We start from the raw sequence: 11,054 nt of genomic DNA on the forward strand, positions 1-11,054 counted from the left end.
TGGCCCCCCTGTCAAATTTTAGAACCCTTTGTGGCCCACAAGTCAAAAAGTTTGCCCACCCCTGCCCTATACCAATATAATGTGTCAAACATGCATAGACAGCTGTGGAGGCCAAGTCCCTGGGTATACTTAAAGCGGGGGGTTGATAGGCCCTTGATTACTAAAGGTGGCAAAGGTTAGGAGAAGGGGGGGCTGAGAGCGAAAATATAAATGGCCGAGCAAACTGGAAGGGGCAAATCCCCAATTCTGCTCCCATGCCTCATCAGTCAGACCAACAGAACAAGTGTCAATGCAGGGAGGAGGGAATTGGCATACCGCTAAAGGGCAAATTGAAGAGGCAAGAAACTAGAGGAAAACAGAGATTCTGTGACAAAAAATAATATCATCTGATGTGTAGTGTGCACCAGGTCCGACCTGGCTAATCAACTGCAAACAGCTCTTGGGGACATTTCAACCTGGCAGAGTCAGAATGGAAAGAAAGGAAGGGTCACCTGTGGATACACACTGTCAGTATTTTCCTTTGAGTTAAACTACGTCTCAGAAGTTGAGCTGGGAAGCAACAGAAGAGGCCTCTGCTGCTCAGAGACCAATAAATGTTGCCTCAGGAGGCTTTAAAACCCCAGCTTCTTCTGAATAAATAACTGCAGGCACCATGCAAACCTCCACAAACAAACAGGCGAAGAGCAACATCAGCCTTGAACCGGCTGAGAGCAGATCCCTCGGGCCACAGCAAGAATCTTAAACACAAAGCTTGGAGAGGATTTGTGGCCCTCAAACACTGAAATGGTTGCATCGCCCCAGGGAGGCACACATGTAGCAGTGTGGCTGTGGTTCTGAAAAAAAGTTAACACCATTGAATGTAAAGTTCTGCACTTTGGCGGATTTTTTTTGTTATTAGGAAGTTTATTTTGGAAAAAATCTGCATTGCTTAAAAGAGGAAACCTGAATGGAATTGGTGCTTTGTACAACAACATATTGGTTTGATCACATTGGTGTATTTGTAGATTTCATATTTCAATAATTTGAGTAATCTTGTATATATACTGGTTGATTAAGCATTTTTGTTTAATTACATATTATCTGTAAAAAAAAACATTAATTGCATGTGCCATCACACTACTTACTACCTGATGACCTTGCTTAAGGTAAACTCAAAGTTATTCACGGTCTCCCGTGTTTTTCATTGAATTAACTTAATGTTTTGAAGTTACAAAACACAGTGTAGAGAAAGATGAACGTAATTAATTTCTATATTTATGGATAAAGTGTATTTTTGAAATAAAAATATTCAGTACTTAGCACAAATACATTTTAGAATCCATGGGGCATAATACCATGATTGCATTGGCAGATTCGTAACACTTCACTGTAGTATGGGGTGAAGTACTTTTTTTTGGGCTCTCTCTCTCTCTCAAACATCGATTTCCAGGATATTGTATGTAATTTGCAGGTGTCCAGGAGACGCTATCAATATGCGGGAGACTCCCAGAACTGGAGAGGTGGGATGTGTGAATATTCATCAGAGATTATCTACCTCATGACAGTGTTTGCATAACCAGGACTTGGGTGATCTGCACCAGCAACTCCTATGGCCATCCACCACCTGCTCCCACAGCTTCACGACCCTGATCAGGAGTGCTAAGCAGGTGCCACACCTTGCCCGAGGGCAACCACCACTGAAAGTTTCATTGCATGTTTATAAAACTCTAGTTAGGCCACATGTGGAGTATTACATTCAGTTCTGGTCAGCATATCAAGGGAAGGATGTGAAAGTTCAAAATAAATTTATTATCAAAGTACCTATGTCACAATACACAACCTTAAGATCAGATTTCTTGAAGGCAGTTACATGAAGGTAAAGAAATACAATGGAACTTATGACAAGCTAAAAAGCAACGAAGACTGACAAACAACTAATGTGTAAAAGGCATCATGCAAATAATAAAATAAATAAATAAATAGATAGATAGATAAATGATGCTGCTGCAGATTCCATTACAGTGCGCCTGTCGAGGTTTTGCGGAGGGCGCAGAACAGGATGCCTCCATTTGAGAAAATGTGTTAATAACAAGAGGTTGGACAAACTGGTGTTGTTTTCTCTGGAGTGGTGAAGACTGACAGGAGACCTGATTGACTTAAAAGTTATGAGAAACATCAGTAGACACCTGGTATCTTCCCCCTCCCCGTGGGTGAAACATTCAATACCAAAGGGCAAGCTTCAAGATGAGAGGGAGCACGTTGAAAGGAGATACATTAAAATAAAAAGCTGCAGTGTCGTAAAGAGGTGGCATCAGTGTCGGACTTCGGAGCGAAGGCTCCTGAGCTCGAATCCGGCCGGCTCCCTCACACACTTTCCATCGGTGCTGGGTCGAGCGTCGAGCTAGCAACTCGGCCTCATAAAAACAAGAAAGCCTGCTATAAAGCACTGCCCTGACGGTGTCCCGATGCTCGGAGTTAAGGAGGTGGGTGCCGGGAATGTGCTGCAAGGGTTGGTGATAGATGCAAGCACAATCTTTCAGATAGATACGTGAATGTGCAGGAAATGAAAGGGTTAGACACTAGTTCAGATGGGTGATCACTTACTCCATTAGTTTGGCACAACATTGTGGGAACCCTTAAGCTTCTTGAAACTACATTGATGCAAATCCCCGTAGCATCCAGTGACCCCGTGATCTCTGTCTGAGGCTGATCTCAGAATATCTTCCAAGAGGGTGAATCCCCACAAGACATCATGCCCCAATGGTATACCTGGTAAGACACTGAAAACCTGTGCCAACCAACTGGCAGGAGCGTTCAAAGATCATCTTCAGTCTAATTACAAAGAAGGCACGACACAGTGATATTTCATTAGAAGTTTAAGGAGAATTGGGAATATCACCAAAGACGCTCGCAAATTTCTACAGACGTACTGCGGAGAGCATTCAAACAGGCTGCTTCACCATCTGGTAATGGAGGGGCCGTTGCACAGGATCAGAAAAAGTTGTAAGCTCAACCAGCTCCATCATGGGCACTACGCTACCCAGCATCCAGGACATCTTCCAAAGGCAATGCCTCAAAGAAGTGACATCCATCATTAAAGACCCCCATCACCCAGGACATGTTCTCCTCTCACTACTGCCTTCAGGGAGGAGGTGCAGGCGGCTGAAGACACACACTCAGTGTTTCAGGAACAGTGTCTTCCCTCTGCCATAGGTTTCTGAATGGACAGTGAACCGTATTTTTCTTTTGCACTAGGTATTGAATTTTTTTGATATATACTTATGTAGTTTTTAATTACTATGCATTGCACTGTTGCCACAAAGCAACAAATTTCACGACATTTGCCTGATATTAAATCTGATTCTGATCCATTGTTCTGTCAGGAAGGCTACAGCTGACGCAAAGAGCAATGGAAAGAGGTGATGGCACTTGAGGGTGTAGGGGAGACTGACTTGGAACATTTCAGCCAAGGGAAGCACCTGAATACATCGAGTTGGTTTATCTTGGAAAGCGGAGGCCTTAACGGCCATTAGAGAACCTAGCAGGAGAAATACAGAATTACAATTAACATGAATAGGACAGATAGCCGGAACACCCTGTGACCGAGGAGCCTATATCCAGAGGGCAGGATGATTAAAGATCTAGAAAGTCCTTTCTCTAGAGTGTGGTTTCAATCTGGAACTCATTGTTGCTGAGAGTGGCAGTCAGAAACTTCCAACATTTTCAGCGTCTAGATGAGCACTTGAATTGTTAAATCATTGAATATAGTGGATCAAGTGCTTGCTTAACGGGGTGATGAATGCTTGATGGTCAGCATGGGAATATTGGGCTGAAGGGCCATAACTGTACTTCTCCCTTGGGAGTGTTTGCCCCACCCCCTTGGTTTTCACCAACCACTAAATTCAGAAACTCACATGATAAACTTTAACACCGGCATTTGAGTGAAACACCAAATCCCAGATTTTGGAATTTGTTTGAATTCAGATTGATGCACTTTCTGCCTTTTCCTAGGGCACCACTGCAGCATAGTGATTAACGCAACGATATTACAGCTTGGGGCGGTCCTGAGTTCGGAGTTCAATCCTGGCACCATCTGTAAGGAGTCTCGGTTTGTCGTCCCTGTGGAATGCGTGGGTTTTCTCCGGGTGTACAGTTCAAAGGCCTACTGGCTAGGTTAGTTGGTCATTATAAATTGTCACATCATGAGGTTAGGGTTAACCGGGGTTGCTGGGGCAGCTTGACTTGAAAGCCTACTCTATCACCAATAGATCAAAGCAACAGAACCCGAGTTTTGGACGCCGATTTAGGTACCAGGCCAGATTGCAAAGGTCAGGGTGTCAGGACTGCGGGGGATGGGCCGGTTCTGTGCACTGCTACACCCTGCACCGAACTCAGGGTCTGAGGACAGGACCTCAGTTCAGTACACTACTCGCTTGCGCACATTGTTTGCACGATTTTTTAAAAAAATCTGTGCACACTGGGTGTTCGATGGTCTTTTTTTTAAAGAAAGGGTTCTTTTGGGTTTTTTGTTTTGTGGTTACCGGTTAGGAGACAAATCTCAAGGTTGTATAATGTATGCGTTGTCGTTGGTTTGTTCCTTTTTGCACCTTGTGGCGCACCGGGCGGCAACCTTGTCATTTTATTAGCAGTTGTCTGTTTTTTTTTAAAACAAGGCCAAGCAGCTCGACACTCACCTCAGCAGGGTCAGAAGCCGTCCAAGGAGCTGGCCGGATTTGAACCCGACACCACTCCCCTCCAGATGCCACTACACCGCCGGCCAGCTGAGGCAGGCCTACTTTGATAATAAAAGTACTTTGAACTTAAAATAAAAGTAAAGCCAAATTCCTTAGGAATCAGCCATTCCTTTGCCTGATTGTTCAATTAACTCTCAAAAATAGGCAAATATTTTTTCTGGCAAAGTACCACAGATGGTGCTACTGTATTTAAAAGACAACAGTGAACACCATTTGGTACAGCTAAATGTTGCAACGTTAAACAAACGGTCATAAAGCAGAGAAATAGACTCTTGCACCCAATGAGGCCCTGCTAACCATCCAGACCCTGTTTACACATATCCCTCTGTCAAATGTGTGGCTCCTACCACACATCTCTGCACTAGAGTGGCCAATCAGAATCAGGTTTAATATCACTGACACACGTCGTGAAATGTGTTGTTTTGGTGGCATTACAGTGCAATACATTAAAACCAATGAATTATAATAAGAAATCATGGCCTGCCGTTGGTGGAGTTAACCATGTATTGCGTTCTACCTGTCTATGTGGTACACAAGCCAAGGCAGTATGATACGGAGAGCAAGATGTTGCCCACACAGCAGGCTCCCTCTCTCCACCCATCTGATGAATCCGAAGGAACGGCAGAGACGGACAGAGTTTGGCACCAACAGCATCGCAGGAGTTGGCAGTCAACATTGAACTCAACATAGGACTGCCTTAGGGACTCCAGCTCTGGATTTCTCCCAGGTTTAGTCCCAAAAGCCTTCCCTGTGAGTGGGTATAGCCACAAGGCAGCGGAGGATTGTGATCAGAGCTTTCCCTCTTCTAGGTGAGCTGACAAGCCTCAACTGCCCAAACAAGAACTATACAAATTAAATAACTAGTGCAAAAGAGAGCAAAAACAGTGTTTATGCATTCAGAAATCTGATGGTGGAGGGGAAGACGTTCTTCCTAAAATGTAGAGTGCGCGCCTTAAGGCTGCTGTGCCTCCTCCCCGGTGGTAACAATGAGAAGACAGCATGTCCTGGGCAATGGATCCCACAAACTGACCCATGATTTTGGGTATGGGAAGAAACTGAAGAACCCAGAGGAAAGCCTTGAAGATTTTTCCTGAGATGACAATCTCCAGACAGACAGCACCAAACCCGTTACTGGAGCTCCCCTGTGTGATTCTACCCATTCATAGAGAGAGAGTCACTGAAGTTTGGAATAATAAACAGCTGGAAATGGGAATAGAGCTTTCTAATCCAGTACCTGAAATCTGATGCCATATATGGTCATTTTCCATTCAACGTCCTGGCACAAATATACAGAATGGTTTAAAAAAAAGTGCAAAAGGATTTAACTGGCCAAGAAACCAAGTTCTAAATTACTCTGTGGATTATGTTATATTTTCCAGAGGACCACATTGTTTCTGTCAATCTAACCACACTGTACACTTCCCCCCGGTTTAGAACAGATGTCCAGAGCCAATTCATGAAGTAACACTTTTGCTTCCTCACCATTCAAGCCTAACTTCCCACAGCTTCCCCTTCATTTGTATTATACTCCTTACCTAGAATACCACCTAACCAAAACCCAACTCAGGACGACTGCGGACAGAATATTCTGCACGTTACATCAATGTCAGCCAACATATTTCATCTTAGATAAATAGTTTAGAAGAAATGATTTACAAGTGATAGCCAAATTACTTCCCAAAGCTTACCAAAGATATTTTGAGAGTTAGTGTGCAGTGTGACTCATAATCTATTCCATCATTATCATTTCACCACAAGACCTAGGACAGAGTTAAGCCTTTTGGCCCATTGAGTCTGCACCATCATTTCATCATGACTGCTTTATTTTCTCTCTCAACCCCATTTTCCTGCCTTCTCCCCAAAATCCTTGATGCCCTGATCAATCAAGAACCGATCAACTGCCACTTTAAATATATCCAACGACATGGCCTGCACAGCTGCCTGTGGCAAAGAATTCAATTTCTCATGGTCCTTTCTCCCCCAGATTGGCTTTGAAAGATAACTTTCCAGCGAGGGCTTTTGCATTGCAGTTAAAAATCTGAGCATTAGATTTGCACAATTGTGCAATAGCTTGATAAATAGTGCTCCAACTGAATTCTAAACACAAGAGATTCTGCAGTTGCTGGAAATACTGTGCAACACACACAAAATGCTGGAAGAACTCAGCAGGTCAGGCAGCATCTATGGAACCTCTTCCCTGTTGCATCACTAAGATAGTTAGAGACTTGTAAATTGATGAATACCCTACCACAACAATTTCCAAGTAAAATGTTAAGAGTTTTCCCTTTTTTTGAGAAGGAACTTAAATTGAGGAACAGGTAGTGAACCTGAGGAAATAACTTTCAGTAAAATCAAGCTGTTCAGGTTAAGCAGTGTAACAGAATGGAGTGGGAGAAAATGAGGGGGCGAAGGTGTGTGGCAGTAGTGCAGGTTGACTATCTAAGAAAATTCTGTTGGTAATTTACTCTATTTTGTTTTCTATATAGCTGATACACAATACTTCCAGTCATTGAAAATAGGAAGTGCGTTATTTACAAAACAATTTCTCCTGGTTTGAGAGATTCAATGTGCAATACCTGCCCTGAGCAAGTAAAATTGAGCCACTTTTCATGCTAATGGAATGGCACAGGATCAAAGTAAGCTACAGAAAATTTGTAAACTTCGTCAACTCCATCATGGACACTTGCCTCGGTAGGAACCAAGACATCGTCAAGGAGTGATGCTTCAAAAGGAAGTGTCCATCATTAAGGACCCTCATCACCCAGGACATGCCCTCTTCTCATTGCTACCATCAGGAAGGCACAGTGATATTAAACCTGATTCTAATGGGATGGTTTCAGAACAGCACAACCTTCCTCAGTACACCGGGTGCTGCAGGAATGAGCTATTCAGACATAGAAGGGTGGAAATTTATGTTGAAGATTCCAAGATCTGGCTGGGATCATCCTTTGCATTTACTTTGTAGCCAAGTGTTTGACAAGACCCAAACTAAATCGTACCCAGGCAGAATAACTTTGTTTTCCTACCCAGTTTATTCAGTTTTACAACATCTTGGGAGTTCTCAGCATTACCAAATGCCAGATTTGTCCTTGGGGGAAAAAAAAATGTAAAAATTCATTAATAGAGTACATACACGTCTCCATGAACAACTCTGAGATTCTTTTTCCTGCAGACATACTCAACAAATCCAGAGAACAGTAATTGTAAACAGAGCACAGAAGACAACAACCATGCAAATGCAAATATAGATAAAGGACAAGAGCATGAAATAATATGTATAATGGTCCCTTAAAGCCAGTTCATTGGTTGTGGGAACATCTCAACAGATGGAATGTAGTTATCCTTTTTTGTTCAAGGGCCTGATGTTTGGGGGGGGGGGGGTAGTAACTGTTCCCGAACCTGGTGGTGCAAGTTCCAAATCAGAATCAGGTTTACTATCACTGGCTTATGCAATGAAGTGTGTTGTTGTTGTAGGGCAGTACAACGCAATAAATAAAATGCCTATAAATTACAATATGCAGTAGACATTTTGTATACAGTATATAGATAAATATATAAATTAGTGCAAAAAAAAGAGCAAAAAAGTGAGTTAGTCACATCAGTGTGGTCTGGAATCACTCAGGCTGAATTGGCAGATTTTTGCTCCTCAAGGAAATTAAATATTTTTTAAAATGATAACCAGTAGTTTGGTTTTATCATTACTAAATTAAAATAAGAACTTTTATTAAATTACAGAATTCATTTCAGAGCTGCCATTGTTAAATTTGAACATTAAGTTCCGGATTAGTTATCAATTACTAAGTCAGTAGTTTGACCACTGCAGAGCCACACCCATGCACTGCTATCAGCAATGAGATGACAGTCACAATGCAAAGACTGATACTAATTCTTAAGTCAATTGAGCTATATTTATTCAAACAACTTTTACGGAGATTCAGTGTTTGAACCAAAACATTAAGGAAAAATAAAGGTTTGACTACCCAGCATCTTTAAAAAAAACAATCAGACATCACACACAAAATGCTGGAGAAACTCAGCAGGCCTGGCAACATCGATGGAAAAGAATAAACAGTCGACCTTTCAGGCCAAGACCCTTCATCGAGACTGGGGGCAAAAAGGACAAAATAAAAAGGTGGAGGGAGGGGTGGAAGTAGTACAAGGTGGCAGGTGATAGGCGAAGACGGAAGAGGGGGAGGGGTGAAGTAAAGAACTGGAAAGTTGATTGGTGAAAGAGACAAAGGACTGAACAAGGAGGAATCTGATAGGACAGGGTAGAAGACCATGGAAGAAAGGAAAAGAGGAGCACCAGAGGGAGGTGATAGGCAGGTAAGGAAATGAAGTGAAAGAGAGAAACAGGAATGCAGAATAGTGAGGGGGGCGATTACCAATAGTTTGAGAAACTGATGTTCATGCAATTAGGTTGGAAGCTACAGTCAGATAAACTGGGGAAAAGATGAGTAACTGTTTTTATTTGCAGGTTGAAACCTCTACAGCAGAGTTTCCCATTGAAACATGAAGACTGACTGGCAAGGTATAGTTAGGAAGACAGATCAAGCATAGGCATACCCTGACATTCAAGGGATCAAAAATAACTCATTTGCATCACACAGAATTTAGAAAGTTCCTTGATTCCATCCGTCAAAGGTGATACACCCTTTTACACTGCCGCCACATCTGCTCGGTGCCAGGTAAAGCCCCCGTGCCTACTTCAACGAGTTTCTCCTTCCTTTAGTTTCAACGTTTATACATTCTACCGTTTCTCAAAATTAACCCTTTAGAGCACGGACCAGTAGCACAGGAACAGGCCCTTCAGACCAGTGTTGTGTCGAACCAATTAACAACCAAATGGACGACTAAACTGATCCCCTCTGCCTACACAATGCCCATTATCCTCGTATTCGTGTGCCCAAATCCCTAATGCATCTGCCTCTACTACCATCCCGGGTAGTGCATTCTAGGCACCCCAACTGTGTAAAGGAAACTTGCTCCTCACATCTCTTTTGAACTTACCCCCTTCACTCCTTAAATGCATCCCCTGTGGTATTTAGACTTTTCGTCCTTACAAGAGTTCTAACGTTACACAAACTAAACTACAGTCCTATCTCTCTTAGGGAGATGTGCCAAGCTGATTTTACCACAGCCGGACACACCCAAATCATTTTTGTCACATTTGAAAACTAGAATTGGGGGGGGGGGGTTAAAAGAGCTCAGGAAATTATACATGCATCGGTTGTAAATTAGTCATCAACAATTCTTTCGGATGACTCACATCCCACAGACTTACTGATTCGCAAACGCCCTACAGCGATCAATACTTTTTGTTTAAAAAAAGTTCCTGCAAAAGCCTTACGGTACGTTAAATGTGATGTTTAAGTGCCTTTTGTTAATAATGGGTTCAGGAATACTGGAAGGAAATATGTACATTCTCATCGTGTTAGATGTCCAGGCTAACGCCCATCTAAAAATCAGACAGTAAGCTAAAAGTTACAAAATCACTGAAATACACTTTGAAACAGTTTTAAAACTAATTGCATTTTGGAGTAAAAGCTACGTTTTATTTTGTTTACGAGACGTTTACAAAAGTATCTGTAAACAAAACTAAAAAAAACTTTTAAAAAATCACAGTACTGGCAGATACTGGTTACTATAAGTATATCAAATGCTGCAATCAGTAACTAACAGGTAGACATTCTCATCTCACTATATGCCAAACTGGAGAAAAAGTAAAACGTCTGCACATAGAGATCTCGCTTTCTGTTGCCAGATTCCGTCATGGCCAGATCAAAGAGCGTCTTTCATTCCAAGTAACTCCCGGCTCGAAAACGCACAGGTCTGGGGTCGAGCGCAAATACAATAATTAAAAAAAAAGATACATACGCAGTGATTCTTATCCAAGAGCTACCGGCAATGCAAAGAAGCGATTGGCACAGGGATATCAAACGAAGTCTGAGACTGGCTTGTCTCGTCTAGCGGGATCTGCCTATGGAGCACGCCTTCTCCTTCAGCTATATCCCTGCAAAAGCCACGCCTAGGGGGCAGTGCGGAGCCATCTGTTCCTTGTACTCAGATTTCAGGCAAAACCTTTTCAGCCTCCTAAACTGTATTTTTTTCTTTTAAATTAAAAACCTAACTTAAGCTTCAGATTGACTTTATTGAAATGTTTCAACTTTTCCCGAAGTACAAATTAATGGGTAAAAAAAAGGATTCCATACAGGAAGTTTAACAGGGTTTTTACACAAATACTTGAAGGTGTTTAAAATATTGCGTTTTTCTTACCCGTTCCCGCTTAGAAAGTCTACAATGGCTATTTTCATGTAAAAC

General features: G+C 42.3%; 1 protein-coding gene across 2 annotated transcripts in view; it reads right to left on the reverse strand.

Moving 5' to 3' along the window:
- Positions 1–10,766, reverse strand: part of gsna (gelsolin a) — a 90,947-nt gene extending 80,181 nt beyond the window's left edge. The window contains exon 1 of one of the 2 annotated variants that reach the window (XM_059993806.1): positions 10,611–10,766. The gene's annotated coding sequence lies outside the window, so the exon portion shown is untranslated. The remainder of the gene's footprint in view (positions 1–10,610) is intronic. The other variant, XM_059993807.1, reaches the window with a different exon arrangement.
- Between the last annotated feature and the right edge of the window lie 288 nt (positions 10,767–11,054).

This window comes from Hypanus sabinus, chromosome 18, assembly GCF_030144855.1.
Source record: "Hypanus sabinus isolate sHypSab1 chromosome 18, sHypSab1.hap1, whole genome shotgun sequence".
Taxonomy (NCBI): Eukaryota; Metazoa; Chordata; class Chondrichthyes; order Myliobatiformes; family Dasyatidae; genus Hypanus; species Hypanus sabinus.